The 17,482-nt window shown below is 40.0% G+C and overlaps 1 protein-coding gene and 1 non-coding gene across 2 annotated transcripts in view; one reads left to right on the forward strand and one right to left on the reverse strand.

Annotated features, from left to right (window-relative positions):
* The window catches only part of TSPAN5 (tetraspanin 5), a 168,502-nt gene that overhangs the window by 145,761 nt on the left and 5,259 nt on the right, over positions 1-17,482 (reverse strand). The window lies entirely within an intron of this gene.
* Positions 4,966-5,039, forward strand: TRNAI-GAU (transfer RNA isoleucine (anticodon GAU)). Its single transcript has one exon. It is a non-coding gene; the product is annotated as a tRNA-Ile (tRNA).

A 17,482-nucleotide genomic window follows, 5' to 3' on the forward strand; every position in this document is an offset into this window, starting at 1 on the left:
ATGGTCTTAGGCGACCCCTGTGAAAGGGTCATTCGACCCCCAAAGGGGTCGCGACCCACAGGTTGAGAACCGCCGCTATAATGGTTTGGCTTGAATCCATCCGAATTAAGAGTCATTCAGGTATTTAAAGCAAGGAAGTGTGACACAATCTGATTTGCCACTAGGGAAATCTCTCTGCAGTACAATGGAGAGAATGGAGTACTGAGGAAGAAAGTATTACATAATGCTTGTGAGAAAAGGTCCTGACCTGAACCAAGGCAGGGACAGATAGTGGAGAGGAGAATCAGAGAGCACACTGACCAAGTTAAGACTGAGCAACTATTATTGCTTGCAGTACTGGTCAGGGTCTGAGATTTTAACCCACTTAGAAGCTAACACATTAGCCTACCTTCAGTTTCATGAATGCTGGCAGGAGACATGAATCTCCTGGGTCAGAGATAAAGGGCAGTATACAACACAGCAATAGCAGTAGCCACATTATCAGCATTTGCACCAGTTCCCTGAGCCCAATCCCAATATAACATTGCAAGGAGGATTCACACAGTGAACTGCACTACCAGAGAGGACCCCTGAACTTAGGGAACCCAAATTTTTCTTCACAGGTATCTATGCGTATCTTCCAAGGCTTTTCACTGTACAAACATCTTTGACAAGATAGTACAGAACAAAGGCAAGTCGGTACCTCAGCTCACAAGATGTGCAGAAACATGAAAAATCTGTGGCGAACTGTTTCCCAACATACTCACTTTGCCTCTGAGGGAACAAAGACACGAAAAGCTTTAAATGGGCCAAGGTAACATAGCTAGAAAGTAATAGAAGTGGGATTCACACCCAGACATCATGATGCCAAGTCTCAATATGCCAATATGATGCCACTACCTTCCACTATTCAAAATCCTATTACATAAAACAGCAACTTCTGCTAGGGGAAGAGGGTATGGGGGTGATCATAGGTCTCCAGGCTTTCTTAGAGGTCGCCAGCTCACCTCGGAAGAAAACAAGAAAGATACTAGGGGCAGGTAACTCTGCCTAGCTATAAGGATAGTAGAAGTTCTCCTTGTGCTAGGTCTCAAAACTCGAATGGTAGAACAGAATGAGGCGGTTGTGGAAAGCAACAGTGATGTCTCTCTGGGTGGTGGGGGAGAATTCCACTCCCAAGTCTTTCGTTAGCCCCTCCCTTAATCCACCGCACAAAATGTTAAGTGTTATGTGAGAATGCATTCAGAATGAACACAAGTTTATATGTTAATACTCGGCCTTTATTTCCTAAAATTACTTGCAGAGGTATGCATTAAAATAACTTTCCATATAAAAATGATCTCTATTAATCTGTGCATTTAGACTAGCTAACACTTCACACATATAATTAAAGGAAAGTAAAGGAACGAAATGTTTAAAGAAACTGAAAAAATTTGGTTGGCAATCTCTTTAATTTGATAACAAATACACCAATTTCAAGAGTCAAAGGCAACTGCGGACAATTACTTCATAAATGAGGGTTAATTATTTTGAACATGAGTGAACCAGCTTATTCATCCATTAACATAAGTGAACAAATAGTTTACTTGGCTTCAAGAGTATATTAACAGAGGTTCAGCACCTGCAGGTTTTTGGGGCTCCCTGGGCCCAATTAAAAGTGGACCCTGGGATGATGATTCTTGGCCCAGTCTGCAAGACCCGTCGGCACCTGAGCAGTCCTTGTCAAACTGAGAAACTTTCTCCCTTGGCAGGGAGCTCCACAGCTCCCCATGGAAAGCCCACACCCTCACAACTACCAGGCTCCTCTTCAAGGGATGAAAGGTGCAGGTAGTGTTATCACACTAACAGCAATGTCTGAACCCATTCAACTTAAAAGGATCACCTATTTTAAATGCCACTTATTTAAACCTTTGGATGGCTGCCCAATGTACACAAAGCTGCCACACAACATACTCCAGGGAGCAGCACACATGTCCCAGGGAGTTGTGTGGTTCACAGCCTGTGCAGCTATATGCGGTGGCAGCCCTTAGGGAGAGGGGTCACTCCCTCAGACGCATCTCCATTAAAATCCACTTCCTGATCAATTTTTTTTACTTAATCCATGAATCATCATGGATCTAAATTGATGGCTGCAGGAAGTTAATAATACATATTATTAAACAAATGAAAAGTATTATTTAGAATTTGGTTCTGACTAAATGCCAGTAAGATTCATGTTGGAAACGACAGGCGTGGGGTTTCTACATCTCATCTCATATTTGAGTTCTGAGAGTCCTCTTTCCATCTAGAATCTTAATGTCAAGCCTAATTACCATATAGCCATTATTCTTCTGATGGGGAAAGGAGCAAATAACTATTGCAGGTAGCAGATAAATACACTTTTACAGATACATCACAAAGAAAAAAAACATATATATAGTATATTGTTCTGAACAAACGTTCTTAGTTGGCTTTTGTCAGCGGCACAGCTGTTAATTCTAAATGCTTCTCTAAATTGCCTACACCAGCTTGGAGGTGGTCTCAGTGTCATTTTCCAATAGGTTGGTTAACTGATTGCTTGAAAACAATTCAATCCATAAATATCAAAAAAAGCAAACAGAAATTCTCTTCCCCCGTTTAATTCCTCACAGCCAGGGTATTTCTGAAACAGACTCTTCCTGCCCCTTCTTTGCTCGGGCCCGTTGCCTTGGCCTGGACTTCCCCACCTCTGTCTCTTCTTTCAGGGCCAGACGTCTGGCATTTTCTGTATCTTGTCCTGGTCTGTGCCCTCTGGGGCTGCCTAGGCGCCTAGCATTCTGTGCTCTCCTCCCACTGCCACCAAAAATCCCGGAGCCTGTTGTTCTGCATTCTCCACATCAACCACCCATGTGCCCGTTTTACATCTTACCTAACTCAGGATCCACAATTCTTGGCAAAGATGCCTTGGTTCCCTGGAGGCCTACTGGCCAGTGGCAGAGATGCAAAGTGCCTGAGAAGCCTTCAGCAGGTCTTAGAAACCTGAGGAGCCCCCCAATTATCACCTTCCTAACCACACTATTTGTAGGTGTGTTCTGAACAGGACACATCCAAACACATTTAATCTGATGTGTATGCAACTTACTTACAATACAACTGTGTCTGGCCTTGATTAGCGTTTACCCTACCCACAAGGTAATAAATGAGCCTGTTACGACAGGCATACCTTGTTTCATTGTGCTTCACTTTATTATGCTTCACTAATGTTGTATGTCTTACAAACTGAAGTTAAGGCCCTCTACCAGCAAAAAGATTATGACTCATTTTATTGTAAGACTCACTTCACTGTGATGGTCTGGTACTGGACCCACAATATCTCTGAGGTGTGCCTGTATTTCATGGAAGCTAGCAGAAGATACAAGACTCCTGGGTCAGAGACAAAGAATTTTGTTCTTCACAGCACAGCACGTGGCATGAGCATCATGTGTGTGTCAGTTGTCCTGGCCCCCAAAGTCCAATTTGGGTAGCACTGAGGGGCCCAGATGGAAGCTGCATATGTCACTTTACATTCTCATCACAGTTGAGGAACCTGTGCTTAGGGAACCCACTGCTTTATATGAAGCAGTGAGATTGCTCTTTGTTCCCAGGAGAGACATCACCTCATCCTTCGAGGTTGCTCGCTGCAATCACAAACCTAAGGAATGGCCCAGATAAAGCGCATTCTTGGCACACTCAGCGAGTCACATAGAAGCATAAGAGACCTATGGAGGAGCATCACCAATCAACCTGTTCATATCCCTAAATTTATTCCAACTATCCTTATGGGGTTCACAGTCCCAGCAACTCCTCCAAGTGAATCCCCATTACATCCTTCATGTCAGTGATTGCAAAAGCAGCAGCATATGCCCCTCACTGGGAAGGTACTTGGAAACACCCCATAATTTCATTGTTTAGTCCAAAAATACAGTCTGGGACACCAAACATATCCTTCCCTCAATACAGTGGCCCAACACAGCCTTTGCTTCTCTTCCTTTATGTTCTACCTCCTCCAACTTTGTAAACTTATGTCTGTTTAGAAATGCACAAGAAATCAAAACATAAATGAATAGTGGACAGGAGCAAAGCTGGTGTCAATTTGGGCAAAACTTTAGTTCCAGAAATCTCTGCGCATACAGGTGAAGGAAGAGAAACCACTTCTGATAGGTCAAAAAATGAAAAAAACAATGAGACAAAGTTCCACTTGACAAATGCTCACACTCTGAAAAGCACTAACTTCAGGGAAGGAGGCAGCTTTCTTTTATTATAACATCAATGATATTTCAAATTATTTTTACTTCCCATACAGCAAAAAATAACTTGAAATGCCAGATTCCTTAAAGTTCAACGGCCCTTGAACACCATTTGTAACAAAAGCTTGTAAACATGTAAATATAAATTCAATTAGAAAATCTGTAATTATCATCAGAATAAATTATATATTAATAAATTAAACAACTTCATAAACATACCTATTTGTGCATAACAAATTTTTGCTCAGGGACCCAGATGGATGCTAATTTTGTTCCTAAGCTAAGAAAATTCCTTTCATTTCCACTAACTTATTTCAATAATTATGGGCTATCTACTAAATGTTAGGCATTCTTCTGGGCATATTATATTATTTTATTGGAACTGTAATCTTCTACATATACTACCATTTAAAAAAAAATAAAACCCAGGTAGGCCTGTGACCTCAAAGTGACCCTCTAGGCAAGACATGAGAAATGCTGGCATTTGTGATATGAAAACAGGGGGCTGGTCAGGTCATGCCAGGGATGAGCATGGTGGACAGCTGCAGCTAAACGTCAGAGGAAATTAGGGTTCAAGAGAGAGGAGAATGGAGCAGCTGCTCTGGCTAGAAAATTCTCAGATAGATCCAGTTGCAAAAGGGAAGCATGGAGATATAATCTCCTCCAGTGGGTGAAGGAGAACAGGAAACAAAGGTTGGCATGAGTGAAAAGTTCTATCCTACAAAGTCTGCTTCCCTGAAGTGACCGGTTAGCTCAGTTGGTTAGAGCGTGGTGCTGATAACACCAAGGTTGCCGGTTCGATACCCGCATGGGTCACTGTGAGCTGCACCCTCCTTAAAAGAGTCAACTATGCTATTGTAACATGCAATGTGTAACCAATGACCATGGCTGTTCCCCAATAAAATTAAAAAAAAAAGTTTACTTCCCTGACACAGAAAATCGAGGTTCCTGGACATTGACACCGCCTTTCCCAGCTGAAAATGAACCGAAATCTTGCATGTGTCCTGAGTTGTCATCTATTCCCTACTTGATTACAATATCAGTATTCACTCAACACTCATCCCCCTCAGGCACCTCAGGCACTGTGCTCAGAGCTGTGCAAGCATCATCTCATTGAACATTTACCATTTTCCTAGAGGTAGGCACTACTGTTACCCATTTTTTGCCCAAAAGAAACAGGGAACAGTTCAGTGATGAAGTAACTGTTCATGATTACACAGCTAAGAAGTGTCAAGGCCAATATTTGAGCCTTACTAGGATCACTCTTAATCACCATCTTACATGTTGCAATATTCTCTGTTTAGCTTTGGAGAAGGGCCAGGTGGGGGGAGACAGGAAAGTTTAGAAATAAAGAGTAAATGTCCCTTTTTCAATTTTTTTTAATATCGCCTCATACTATCTGGACCTCATCAGTGCAAAACAAACAGAATAAATTCCATGGATATATACATTAATAATACAAATTGAAAAAAAACCAAATAGGACATATGTGAATTCACAGATTAAGTTCACCACCACAGAATCTTCAAACACCTAATCGCTTGTTTCAGTGAAATATGAACAATATTTGAGATGACAAAGAATTTCAAATAATACCTATGCCATCGAGCTTAATCTATTCAATATGCAACTTTATGTGCAAATTAATTGGAAGTCTTTGCATTTCTGCTAACTTAAAAGCCACATATGGAATCCATATGAAGCAGGAGTTTTTGAGTCTGCTCATTCCAGAGCACGAGAATAATACATAATAAATAACCTGAATACTTACTCAACATAAGCAAGGTTGATGTTAATCAAAATGACTGCGCCAAAACTGCTTAGTAGAACCAAATGGCGTCAAAGTGCTGGGACTTGGAAACTTGGGGAATCCAGCGTGCACACAGCCTCCAGGCAGCACGGGCCAAACGCCGGCTTCATCCTGGTTCTCACAATGCGTAAATGGTAAACAGATGCCTTCTCCACCGTCCTCCGCAAGACATGAAACCCGCAAGGCCTCCCGTTGTCCCCTCTGCACACTCTCTCCATGCGGCAAGGCCGAGAACGGCCAAGCCCACTGAGATGCTAAGCTCCCTGAACAGCAGCTGTTGTCCGTTTTATAAATTGGGGGCTTTGCTTAGAATTTTGCTTGGAGGCAAAAAAATAAAAATAAAAAGGATTCCACTACTAAAAAGGTGGGGAAAAGGTGGAAAAAGGAGGTAAAAACTAGAGGGCTAAGTGATTTTTAAGGTCCCTTTTAACATATAAATCTGAAGACTACATAATTAGGACTGCGAAAGACCATTTAAAGGGTAGTTCCATTCATTACATGGACGCGAAAATGACCCACAGGAACACTGAATTAAGCATTTGCATTCCTGTTCAAAATAATTCCAACCTGCAGTTCTATCATCCTCAGGTTAACCTTTTTAACGAATGAGAGATTTAGCTTTCCTAAAAGCAAAGAGCCCTGTCCTCTCAGTTTGGAATTAAAATCACAGAAAGAAGGGGGAAGAGAAGGGAAATTTTCCGTAGAAAGGGCGTTTATTATTTAAAAACTGCACTTGAAAGGTTCTTAGCAATAATTAATGATCTGCTAGTGCCTCCAGTTAAGATACAGCAATTTCATAGTTCAAAGAGTTTATTTTCTAATCTTCATCTAAGAACGAAAAATACAATAATAGTCTTTTTTTGTGTTTCTGTTTGTGTCTTAAATACTAAAACTGATCTCCGGTTTTTATTTTTAATTTAAAAGAACGTGTCATTTAGTTTGCATATTTATAGTTTACTGTGATGAGGAAATTTTAGTCTTTTACTGCAAATGAAATTGTTTAGAGGTCATACGGTCATTTAGGTAGTTTTCTTTCTCCAAAGAGAGCACATATCTTCTTACCAAAAAAAAATTCCAAGGATATAGATCAATATATGAAGGATATATATTGATAATCTATATTTTTTAAATCCAAGGATATATATCAATATTTAAATTGACTATATATGTATTTCACAAAATAGAAAAGCTATTTCAATTTTATTCTTAGTGCCCCCAATCCTTTCATTTCTAAAATATTGATTCTTAAAAAGAATTTAAAGATGAGTAGAATTCTATTTTTGCAACTTTTCTGCAATAGTGTTAATTCCTCACCAGGAAGCAACTTTAAAGCTCAAAGCATACAGTAGAAAGATTAGGGATTATTAAATCTTGCAGACATGGAAAAAAATTAAAATGCCACATATAATTATATTATCTAGCCATCTCTTCATTCAGTTTATTCTTTCAGAAACCAATAGATGCGACAGGCGGCCGGATGGCGCCGGACTTGGAGCTGAGCTAGCTGCACCCTCCACAACTAAAACTGAAGGACAACAACTTGGCTGTTCCCCTTCCCCAATTCACCAACACTGTTTCCCCTTCCCCAATTCCCAAATAAAAAATAAAATAAAATTAAATTAAATTTAAAAAACACAATAGATGAAGCTATATAAACTGGTATCAAAAAAACACTTTTTCCCTAGGAATCCAGTTTCAAGATTAAAAAAACATATATATATATATGAAGTAGCATCTGGGCACCAACAATAAAACAGATGCTCAGAAAGTTCTCAACTACATTTTCCCATCTACCTAAAGGTCATGTTGAAAAACATTTAATGCTAAGGGCCTTTTTTTTGTTTTTGATTTTCAGTTACTTAACACTATAACTCCTTTAAAAGTACAAGGTTCCTCACTCAAATGCCTAAAGCAGATGTATTGATTTAATTTTTTTTTGGTTGTATGAAATTGATGTTTATTTACAAGGTATTTGTTCTGTATGTTGAAAACACTTATTCTAAATGTTATCCTGAGGGGGAAATGCCAGTAAAGTCAGGTAGTGATAGAAAAGCACATTTTTCATATACAAAATTAAGTAACTGAGGTTTGTTAAATCCAAATCCTTGTGACTACAACTGAAACTCCAAAATTTTATTTGTTTGTTTGTTTGTTTGGGCATGTTTGTTCACTGTTCTCAGAATATTTGATCAAGGGCCTCCATTTTGACAATAATTGAACCGAAAGAAAGTATTGGGATTGTGGTGAATTTCTTTTCCTTAAAAAAAAAAAGGTGTATTAATGTTGCTGTATTGTTTTTATAATAGAAAAGCATAAAAATTCCCCATTCTAAAAAAAATGCATCAAATAAATGGACTCAATCCAAAATTGAATAATATCAATATTAACTTGAAGGAAGAGGGGACAGAGGAGCAGAGGAAGAAAAAGCCACTGACATGGGTTTCCTAAGTATGTAAGGTTGACTTCCTGTTAGCCTGAGATATAATTTTCCAAAGTATTTCCTTTTTATATCTAAGATGTAGCTACTCACTGGGTCTAGGGTCATCAACTTTTCAGAAATGGAGGATGCCCCTCTTTTTTTCCCCAATAGAAAACAGAACCCAGACTAGGCAAAAATTTCAACACATCCCCCCACCCCCTCAAACTTTACCTCCAGAGATTCAGCTATCTCACTAATAGGTTTCAGCTTATAAATGCATGCCTTCCTGCAAATTACTTAAAAGCACTGTTTCCCAAAGTGTGATTCCCTGATGACCTGGGGTGCCAGAAGAGACAATTTTAGAATATAGCATTAAATAACTTTGAATAAAAAAAGTAATTTCCTTTTCAACTCTCTTATTCCTCTGGTCTAGTCAAGGAGAAAGTCTCCACTGGATGCCAGCATGTCGAACACACTGTGCACTTGTTAACCTCCATGGTAACGAAGGGGAATCCGCCTGACTGGAGCCTGCCAGCAGGTACCAGCAGCTACCTAGAAGTTAATAAGCCACATTTTTGTCATTGTATTCATTTGAATGGTGATATTTTTCAAGTTTCCTTTTTTAAATGCATGTAGTCAAGGTTTAAAAATGGAGTCAATTGAAAAGAAAAGAAGTTTGAAATGGTCTAGATCCTTGCAACTCAAAATTGGACCAGTGAACCATCAACTTCCACCTGAGCTGGGAGCTTGTTCAAGGTGTCGGATCTTTGGCCCCTCTCACACCTACTGAACGAGAATCTACATCTTAAACAAGATCCCGGTGTGCCTTGTACGCACAATAAAATCTGAGAAACTCTGGGGTGGCACAAAAGTTTGCCCAAAACCATGCAGGCAGTTTGCAAATGACGGAGCTGCGAAATGCATGCTTTAGATCATCAGGTGGCTACCTTCCAGACACTCCCAAAAATCAGCCAAAGGTCAGTACAAGGAGGCGACTTGAATGCTTTCCCACAAAGGAGTCACAAACCATTAATGGGTCGTGAGATCAGCGAGTGAATCTAAACCAGCAGTGTTGGGGGTGTGGTGGGTAAGCTAGAATGACTTTAAATACACTCCTATACTATTCTGTCATGCTACATAGATCATTCTTTTTTACCAACGAATACCATAGTAAACTTCTATTTAACCCTCCCCTTCCTCCCTCCTCTCTTCCACCTTCAAGGGCTGGTGTTTCCTGCATACCTTCTGCAATGAGAATGAAGGACAAGGTTCCTCGCACCGACTAAGTTAGCATGCCCTGGCCTTTTCTCCCAGACATAAGCACAGTGAGAGAGAAGATGATGCTCGGAAATAGGGTAGCCTGGGTTTTCTGCATAAGGGGACAATACTAGAGGCAAAAGAGCACAGCTCTTGGTGCATCCCATTCATGCACCAGAGATGAAGCCAGGAGGCCACTCATTCACCAAGACGGGTGCTCATTTAGTCAATGATCCAGGTAGTTCAGGCCAAAATCCTAGCTGTGCATCAACTGGGAGGACACACTAGGGGAAAATGTGAGTTCCCTGTATCATTGACTTGATGTTCACCTTCGCAACCTAAAGAGTTTGTCTGAAATACAGAGGAAAACAATGACCAAAATATACATAATTATAGCATGGAAGCTAAAATATATAGTTACAGCCATCCAGATATTTCCAGAATATCCAGATTTAACAAATGCTAATAAAATGTTTCTATTTCCCCCCAGGGGTGAGGCTGAAACACGCCTTCCCAGTACAAAACACTAATATGAGACAGTTCGGTTTTGCAAAGAAACTGAAGAGTGTATCTAACTGGATAAAGAAAAATGGGAAAATTAACAACAAACAATAGACATGAACTCAGAGTCTGGTATCCATGATAAGAATTACATGCCATTCATTTCAGTGAAAAGAACATTGTGAACATTTGTTAGATCTTTTTTTCCCTTTAGTTATTTTGAGAATGTACTCATGTAGGCTGAACATTACAGAGAACAAAAAAATATATGTTACAATGTAAGATTATTTTAATGGTTCTGAAAGAAGTTAAGAAAAACAGCCAAAAGAAATGATGGGCGTTGAGGGAAATAGAATAATTACTAAGACCTCTTACATATTCCAAGCAGTTTATGCATATTAACTCCTCTAATCCTCATGACTCTGAGTTGGTTGTTAGGTCTTAAACCTACTATTAATAACATTAATTAACACTACAGCCAAGAATGTCACTTTGCAGGTGAGGTGGAGACTTAACCACAAGGTGAGTGAGTAACCTACCTGTCTAAGGTCACAAGCCTGGGAACGGAGCTTCGGAAACCTCCAGACATACTCGAACACCAAACTCCTTCACTCGAAGCTCTCCTGCCTGCCTACCACCTGGGCACTAGGATACCCACGTCAGGATGAACCTTTTCTCATTCTCTAATACTGACCTCTAAAAAGAATTTTTCTAAAAGGCCAGTGACTGTGGAGTCTTCTTCAGTTAAAAGGCTGGGCTGATACGTGGATTCTAAGGAACTGAATGGATGGGAGAAGTGGATGGAGATAGTCTCAGAGACACAGAGGAAGAACTGAGGGTTGTTAGTTGGGAGGGGGTGGGGATGAAGGAGAGGGGAAGGGATGAGACAATACAAATTGGTAATTGTAATATGGCCTCAGGGATAGAAAAAGACAGTCTGAGGAATATAATCAATAATGTTGTAAATATTTCTTAGGGGGCCAGGTGGACTCATGTCCTATTGGGGAGACCACTTCATAGTCGGTGTAGAGGCCTGACCACCGCACTGTATTTCTGAAGCTGATGTTGAATAATATTGTATGTCAACTATAATTATATATACATATAGTCTTGGGACATGGAGTAGAGAGCGGGAACGGATTCAATGGAATTGTAATAGATAAGCATGATATCGGGGGTGGGAGGGCAATAGATGGGGGGAGGGGGGTTGTTACTTTGTGAGGGTGAAAAGGGTAACTATTGCATTGTTCTGTACACCTGAAGCTAACAATAAAAAAATAAAAAAATTTAAAAAAAGGCTGTGCTGTACTGATCCAACTACCCCTTAAAACAGGAAAACGAAGTTTTGGCATTAAATGCTTCAGCAGTGATTAAGGACTATAGTACTTACTTGGCAGAACTAAGTTTTAAGGCTGCGTCAGGGGAAATATTAACAGTTGAGGGAAATTTTTGTTGGAAGCAAAACATTATACTTTGAGAAATGCTTAAGTCAAGTATTCCTCTTTTATTGGGACTACTTAATTAAGTAAAAAGCATTAAAATAGCTGGCCTGAATATTTACTAGAGCACCAGCTGTTCCCTCAAAACTTTTTAGAAATTCGAGCCATAGTGCCAAGTATGATTTAGAAAAAAAATTTCAAGAAGAAGAGCCCTATGCCTTATAATATTTGTCTAAATCGTAAATAGTGCTTCAAGAGGTCTAGAACATCACTATGCCTTTTCAATGTGGAGAGCCAATATGTTTTGCCATCTACTTTCAAATACTATGTTGTTATTGAGGTTGGTGAGTACATTACTTAGAAATTATACCTTGCATTTCATAATTAACAATCCTTTATGTACATACAGATAATATCATCGTGCTAACTAACCATAGGGTTCGCACGCCATTTTGGGTTTGGTATTTTTTTTTAGGCGTGGTGATGACTATGCCCCAGTAAAACACCAGAGAAATAATTTAGATTTTTATTCAAAATTTTATTTCTTTCAAAAGATTTCCACTTTCAGGAGCCCAGCCATAATCTAATACCTAATTTATTTTTTTAAGAGGGAAGGGGAAAGGAAGACATCAAGAAAATAATGGGGAAATTCATTACACATACTCTAAATAGTCTACAATGAAACTTTTCTTTCTCAAGAAAACTAACAAATATTAGGGCTGGGTCTCTTGTATTTGCTTTACTGTCAGCTCTTGGTGATAGTGCTGCAAAATTGGATATGAGAGAACAAATGACCCTACCACAGCATCACAGCAGAGTGAAGTCAATGAAACTGCCATAGAGATGTAGAAAGCAACTCCCCCCATCCCCCAAAGAGGGTTCTGAGCCTGGGGGCACAGGAAACAAAGGCTGCAAGGCAGAGCACCTTGGACAAGGAGGCTGGTTTTTAAAGGGAGGTCAGTTCACTGACTGGGGCTGAAGTGTGCAGAACAGCAAGGCCAAAAGAACAAAACGTCTATTTTTTCATTGTTCCTGCCGAATCAATAACTAGCTTCTATCCCCATACGATGCTAATTTTTAGCATATTAATTGCAGCATAAGAGGTTCTCTTGAGCAGAGATTTTCTCATTTTGTTTTTAGGGCTTTCCGGTTTAAAAATAAACTGGCACTTTTGGATTAATAAAAAATTCCTTGAGGGATAAAATATGCCACATTATTATTTTTTTCTTCTCATAAGCAAAGAACACTAGCTTCATGTGCTGGTGAAATCAGCCACCCTTTGGTCAGAACTCTACACTAGCCACTCCCAGCTCCCCCAAGTGTTCCCTCCACGGAGCGATGGGAAGAGATGTCACATCTTGCCAAGAAAAACAAGCTGCTCAACCTCAGCTGAGTATCAGAATCACCTGCAGGGATTTAAAAACCAAAACAAAACACAAAAGGCGAATACCAGGACCCTATCCCAGGCCCCTATCCCAGGGCCCTATCCTGACCTACTGAATCAGATCCCCTGCTAGGAATGCTGAAATTTACTAACAACTTACTACTTATACTGCTACATCTACAAAGGGGTGAAATATCAATGAATGCTACATAAACTCATATTGGGAGTAATTGTTTTAAAACACCCTTGACTATCAAGATTCAAAAACATCTGAAGGCTCAATTGTTTGTTTAAGCAATAGGCCCCTTTTTTCAAGCAAAATCCTTCATGGTATCCCAAAATATCAAACCTAATGCCTGATCTTCTCTGGGGGACACAGAGGTCAGAGAAACTCCCACCCAGGCCCCTGAACACACCAAGGAAGCCTAGGGTTGCTGGTAGCACAGTTTGAAAACCGCTGGGTCTGAATAAGACATTTAAGTGGAATGAATATATAGTACCAAATCTAAATTCAAATCATTAACTGGAGGGTTTGGATTCTGATTAGTACTTGGCCTAGGGAGATGGGGTTAACAGAAGTTCACCTGAAAAAGAGGGGAAGGTTTCATTGCACTAGAAATCACCTTGAGCCAACGATGTTCTCTGGCTGCCAGGAAAAGCGTGTGCAGTTTCACCTGGGTTATTGGCTACTGTTTGTATTGAGAGGTTCACCTTTTACAAAGCACCTTCACATGCATGATGTCATTTAATACTGGAGAAAAACTCTGTGAGCTACTGGAATTATTTTCCCCATACTTTAGATGAGCAGCTGAGGAGCTAATTTGTGACAGTGACTTACTCAATGACAAATCCAGGCAGGAGCAGGGTCTTCTGCCTCCAGGTCCAACACAACCTAGAGACTTAAGGGGGAATCCAAGAGTAACAGCCCTCCTCTCCCTGGATGGCTGGAACAGCGTGTGAGGAATGTGTCCCATTCTGGTTGCTACATTAATGGAGGTATGTCCAAATGGACCATAGGCAAAGGACCAGCACCAGGGCAAGGAACAATCTGGAAACAATATGTGAAGAACACATGAAAGAACAAAGAGCTTTTCTTTTTCTATTTTTTAAAATTTTATTGGGGTTACACATGGTCATTGGTTACACATTGCTTTCATGCTACAATAGCATAGTTGATTCTTTTAAGGAGGGCGCAGCTCACAGTGGCCCATGCAGGGATCGATCCAGCAACCTTGTTGTTACCAGCACCATGCTCCAACCAACTGAGCTAACTGGTGACCCCTGAGAAAGAGCTTTTAAAGATGGCAAACAGAAAGTTTAGGAATGATAGAATGACTATTTTTAAATATGGAGAACGGAGATGAGTCTTGTTTAATATCACACAAGAGTAGCCGAGGCCCTTCCCCATCTCTTTCCTGAAAACATTCAGTCCTAAAGCCATTAGTGGGGACCAAACATCATGGACCTTTGCCCAGGGACAAGGATGGGGAAGGATGAGGAAGCACAGAATAGGGCATCAGAGCCTGATCAGAGTGACAAGGGTGTTCACACCGGGGTGTGGGATTGTGGCATAGCATGTTGGAGCCCCAGCAGGTAAGGAGGGAGCCACGTGAGGGATGAGGGCTCCCATGCAAGGTAGTGGCAGCCAGGAATCTCACTGTCAAAGAAGGTAGTTATAAATATGGAAAAGGATAAAACCTAGAATAAACCCTGTGGTATGAGGTAGGGATTTGAGGTATCATTGTGAATCCATGGTTTTCAATATATATAGACAAATATCGAAATGCAGGTATAAATGTGTGTGTGTGTGCGTATGGGTATATGCACACATATATCCCTGTCTGAGAGATCCGAGGGGTGGTGGTGATACCCTGGTAGCAATGAGCACACTTAACCGGATCTTGGTTTCTAAATACCATTCTCCACTCAAAGGAACCAGAGCTCCTTGGAGAAATGGCTGATACAAAACAGATGACGCCAGTAAATTAAACGATGAGCTTGAGACATCTTGTTCTGCCAGAAAACAAAGAAGTACTCAAAGACAGATGGGAGTTAAAGGGCCCAGGAGGCAGCCTGAAAATTCCACCACTGACTGCCACACCTGGACCAGCGGGAACATCAAAATGAGTAATAAGAGTAACAGTTTAATTAAAATGCACTGGGGAAAAAAAAGAAAGAAAACCATAAGTTCTTACTGATGTAAATAAGTAAATTAATAGATCAAAAACTTGATGAGGAATGGGCTATTTACATAGTTTCAAAGTAACTTGTCACAAAATTACAAAAATTACAAAAAAGGGTAAAGATTAACTTCATGGGGTTCAGAAGCTTGCCAGACAACACTTTAATCAAGGGACCATCATCAGTAAAGGCACAAACAGAAAGAGCCACCTGATGGCATGCAACAAGAACACAGCATCATTTCTGTAATTTCCCTGCCAAAGACGCACAGCCTGAATCTAAGAATGAGGAAATGGCAGACAAACCCAGATTGAGGGACATTCTACCAAATAACTGGTTTATAATCTTTAAAAATGTCAGGATCCTGACAAAGAAGGGCTGGAAAAAAACTAAAAAGACTTAACTAAATACTATGTGTGTTCTGAACTGAATTCCTCTGCTTTACAAGACATGATTGGAACAACGGGGAAACTTGAGTGAAGTCCAAGGGTTAGAGGATGGTGATGTAGCAATGGTGATTTCCTGGCTTTCATGGCTACACTGTGGCTATCTAGCAGAGTAGCCTAGTTTACAGAAAATATACACGAAAGTGGTGGTGTGATAGCCATCACACCGGCAACTTTTTCTCAAATGATCCAGGACAAAATAAAATTGTATCATGTGCAATTTTTTTGTGGGGGTGAGATTGCTTCAAAATAAAAATTAAAAATCAGCAACAGTAAATTAGGAGGGTAGAGGTTACAGGGAAACACATTACATCTGTGTGAGGATAGATGAAACTCTCTAATGATTAAAGTGGTCCAAAAACAGATCCATCCTTAGAAAGGTGGGCAGGATGTTCGAGAGAAAATGCTTCACTGAAAAGGAAGTTAGAGGAGAGGACGCCTATGTACTTTCCAACGATTTCATAATTCTTTATTCAACAAACATTTACTAAACACCTACTGTGTTTCATGCAGGGTTCTAGACACTAGGCTTATGAAAATGACTGAGAGACAGTTCCTGCAGTTGAGGTCCTTCAGTGATGTATGATGGTTTGGAAGTTAGAAATGTGAAGACAGTCATCAGTGTTCATACAGAAAGACACATGTGACCCAAGAACACTGTCTTTAATATTCCACTTTTCTTTTATGAATTTTCAATAGACTACACAATAGTTTATTATTCCATCATATTCTTTAACAAAATTTTCATCCCAACATTTTTGTGCTTGTGGGTGGTGTTAATTGAGGCATATGCAAAAACTTTATCGCTTTTCAATTATGAACAGATGTAAGTAACTTACTTGATGTTTTATTTTCAAATAACAAGCATCTTTTTAAATAAGTTTCAAAGGAGAAGCTAGGGCTATAGTTACTGGAAGAGACTTAACACTCCAAAAGTGAGCCCTGACATATTCGTCAACGCCTCAAAAGTCACTCCACGTCTCTACTCCAATTTCTTCATCTGTCACAAAGATGTCATAATATGCTTGTAAGTTGTTTTGAGATGCTTAGAAGAAAGACATTGTAATTACAAAGCTCTGTTCAAATACAGGTTGCTTTCACCTTCTGCCAGGGACTAACTATTACTGTGGCCATATTAAGACAGGGTGATCCATCTAAATGAGCTCACCTTGGCAATTTTATGGTGGGTGGAACATTAGTTTGTTTTCCAACTTTTCCCCTTGGCTTCATTTCAATCTTCTAGGTATATCATCAAGTGAGAATGCTTCAGTGCCTTCTCACTGACCCAAAAGTGAGCGGCCAGCCCAAGCAAGTCAGTATTCAATTACTTCCCCCACTGAGGTCTATACACCTTTCTTACATTTTTCCCATATGACATTTTCATAACCATATTTAGCTTTCTTCCTACCATCTCCCTGTAATTCAAAAGGCAATTTAGACTCCCATATGGTTGCCATCGAAGCTAACAGATGTCTAGCAAATTAAAACAAAAATTATGACTTATAAACTGCTGATGTATCATCATTCCAGAACATCTTACAATTTATAGTGAATCATAAGATAAGGCTTCCTATGAGATGCCCCCAAGGTTCCCTAAATCTCCCCCCTTCTGCATTTAAGCCCTGTGGAACCAAACCAGATACAACATTCTGCTATAGACCCAGGATAAACCTCCACTGAAAGACACAATGTAATATTTGCAAGCACGTCAAAGAGAAATTTGGCCTTAGGTGTCCAAGGCTGTCTTAATCCTTGTACAGCAAAGATAAGAGAAAAAATGACTTGGTTCTTCCAAGTCATTCAAGGCTTCCACTGATCCATG

The sequence above is a fragment of the Hipposideros armiger genome, unplaced genomic scaffold, assembly GCF_001890085.2.
Source record: "Hipposideros armiger isolate ML-2016 unplaced genomic scaffold, ASM189008v1 scaffold_357, whole genome shotgun sequence".
Classification (NCBI taxonomy): Eukaryota; Metazoa; Chordata; class Mammalia; order Chiroptera; family Hipposideridae; genus Hipposideros; species Hipposideros armiger.